Source organism: Apis dorsata, unplaced genomic scaffold (assembly GCF_000469605.1).
Source record: "Apis dorsata unplaced genomic scaffold, Apis dorsata 1.3 scaffold_946, whole genome shotgun sequence".
Lineage (NCBI taxonomy): Eukaryota > Metazoa > Arthropoda > Insecta > Hymenoptera > Apidae > Apis > Apis dorsata.
In genome coordinates this window covers 45702-49104 of record NW_006264055.1, presented here as the reverse complement: position 1 = coordinate 49104, position 3403 = coordinate 45702, and the positions used below count along the sequence as shown (strand labels likewise).

Genomic DNA, 3403 nt, shown 5'->3' with positions numbered 1-3403 from the left:
TTTTTTTTTTTTTTTTTACAAACGTGGAATAAATGAAACGTTTGTAACGTTTAATTTCAAGCAATTTAACGACGGAATCGTGTCTTCGATTCTTTTAATTCGATTCTTGTCATTAATTGGCTAATTGTTAAATTACAAAAATCGCATTTACTTTGTTATTATCGATAATCGGTAATGATGATTACAGGTTATAAAATGTGTGATGGAAGATTTCTAGGTACTTTTTGTTAATTGTTGGTAATATGCATATAGAGAAATTAAACGAAATAAATATATACGACCAGTTTGGAAGGCTTGGTCCATGAAAACTTGGTAATGATGTTATTTAAATGCCTAATATTGATTGAGGATGATAGTATAATCGCGTTAATATGCAAATGTATTTATACATTAATTAAATTTATACGCGGATAATGTCGTTGCAAAATATTACCGTAACTGAATGTATGAATTACGTTTGACATCATCGATTAATTCATCTGGCAAAAAAGAAAGAAAAAAAAAAGAAGAAGAAGAAGAAGAAAAATTTAAAAAGAATGTAATAAATACCATCGCTAATGATATCGCTCGCGGATATTTACTTGTAGAAAATTGATACATACGAAAAGATTGATACGCGAAAATATCGTATAAATTTTACTTAATTTAACTTTTGCGATAGTGATTTTTCAGAAAAATTGCTCGGAATAAAATAACGATAAATTTCCATCAACTTTATTACACTCTTTCTACGATCTTTCTTCTTATCTTAAAGATCTACTTTATAAAAGTCTAAAAGAAATAAAGTAAAATCTTAAGTCTCGATCGAAAGAAAAATCGAAAGAAGAAAGTGGAAAACAATCACGAGATTGATACCACGAAAAAAAAACGCGACAAACAACACCGTCAAACGAAATATTAGACCGAAATATAAATCCCTATTTACATTTATATTTATATTTACATTCCATTCCCTTTTTTGCTCGCAAATAACGTAACCGATTTGCATAAACATCCGCAATCTAATAATGATATCGCAGTACGGAATTTTCTTTCACGAAAATCTCTCACGCCCGGCCTTGGCCGAAGTTAGAGAAATTCCAAGTGGAATTAAGCAAGAGATATGCAAAAAAGGGCTAGGATATAAAAGATAGGAGCGGTTAATAGAGGCAAGGGAGTAAAGTGCAGGGTGGCAGATGTAAAAATGCTCCGGAGGGGCTTGCAGGACACGGGGAAAATCCCTGGTCGAATGTTAGGGTGGATTTTGGGGTTGGACTTGGCTCCACTATCGAGACATTGTCAATTAACCGCGCCCCTTCGCTCGTCATTCTCACTGTTTACAGGCTGGCTCGTTTGGGAAAGCATAGGTAAACGAGAATTTTGTTTTCTCACGTTTATCATTGTGAAATTAAATTTTTACCTTCTCTGAAACTTGTCTCTCTTTCGACGAACGAGATTTTCGTAATTCTTAGAGATTATTCAATAGAGTTTGAAGTTATATATTTTTCATTTTGGAATAAGAAATAAGAGGAGGGAAAAACTTAATATTTTTCGCGTTTTTGTGTTTCCTTCCCCAACGCGACAACAAGTTCCATTTACTAATTGGGAGAGTCTGGAACAGTCAAAACTGCATTTAGTTAGTCGAATAATTCGGTTAATTAAATATGCATCCGCGCCCGGAAAGTTGTACGATTAAACTTCTTTCCCTGATATAAATAATCCTCCCGTATCGTATTTTTTATCGAATTTTTGGGATAAAAAAAGGAAATGGCAATAATTTCTGGGAACATCGTTCTGCAAACAAGCCCAATGAATTATGCAGATAACCTGGTTGCACGAAGAATAAGCTCTTTGAATAATATATATCATCCATCATAATTTTAGTTTCTTTTAAAAATGGGTGTACATAATAGTTTTATTTTATTTTTTCTATTTCGTATAACTTGTATCAAGTATGTTTTGTTCTTTTAATTTTTTTAAGTTAAATCCACAATTGTGGCTTGAATCATCTCGATTATTAATCGTTATTAAGTTAGGATTATGAAATATCGTTTTCTTTGAAATTTGAATTTGATAGATTAATATCGCATGAATCATCATCATGAATAATGGTATTCGTGTGATAATCTTATATAAGTTTTAAGTTGAGAAAATTATTGCGATAATTGCTGGAAATAATAAATTTATCATTTAGAGAGAGAGAGAGAGAAAGAGAAAGAGAAAGAGAGAGAGAGAGAGAGAATAGATAAATCTTCATTGGATAAATTATTTTAAAGGAAATTTTAAATTAAGAAAAAAAAAAAAAAAAAAAAAAAAAAAATAACAATTCTTATCAATTTGTAACAATGAAACTAGTCATAAAAAAAAAAAAAAAAATAGATAAAATGTTATTTTTATCGAATATCTCATATTTCAAATTTGATACGTAATATACATTGGATACGATGATTGGATAATTTTTCAGATAATTATATTTGTAAAAAATAATGTAAAAAAAATTACAATTTATTGCATCTTATTAAATATACAGTTGATCGGATAAATATTTTACGTATTCTCGTTTTTCAACGAGAGAATCATGGTTAATTAAATGCGTTGCATTTTATTTTTTTTTTTTTAATTCGAGAAATGAAATAAATAAATATTTATCAAAAGTAGATTTATTTTTTTTCTTCTTTCCTTCTATCTTTCTCTAATGACTATATAATTTTATACATAAAATATCATCGTCATTTAATTGGATACTATTGTTCATTGTACAAAGATAAGCGGGACGGAATATTCATAGCGAAGAACGAATTACGCATTTGGAAAATTGAGATCCCGGTGTATTTTCTATTTCAACAAAATTTCGCTCGCAATATTATAGAAATCGTTTTGTCAGATCTCAAAGCGGTGTTTGTTATACACGTGTGTACAAACATAATAGGCGGAGATATAATGGTACACTTTGGTAAATGGAAAAACACATAGCGTTCGTTATTATTTTAAATCGATAAACGTCTGTGCACGCGAGAGAGAGAGAGAGAGAGAGAGCCACTGTTAAATCGAATCACCGTGCTCACAATCACGTCCGTATTATTGCACACGGCATCGAGTAAGAACAATAAATTGGATGCAAAAAAGACCTTGGAAATATTATTTTAAATTACATTTGAAACTGGATATATCTACGGATAAGTACGCTTCGAGCGAAATGATGTTATTTCATATGAATTATTATTCTTAATTTTTCGTTGTTATTACGTGTCAAGGGCCAATTTTCCTCTTTAACGGCGATCTAATAAAAGACGCATATATGTTTTTTTTTTTTTGTTATGAATTATCTTTTGAAAAAAAAATGATTATATATATATATTATAATAATAATAATAATAATGATTCGATGAAATTAAAACGAAGAAACGGATTGTTCTGTAGCGTG

General features: G+C 29.9%; 1 protein-coding gene across 7 annotated transcripts in view; it reads left to right on the top strand.

The window, feature by feature from the left end:
- LOC102671460 (AT-rich interactive domain-containing protein 5B-like) overlaps nucleotides 1-3403 on the top strand; it is a 106117-nt gene that overhangs the window by 63857 nt on the left and 38857 nt on the right. The window lies entirely within an intron of this gene.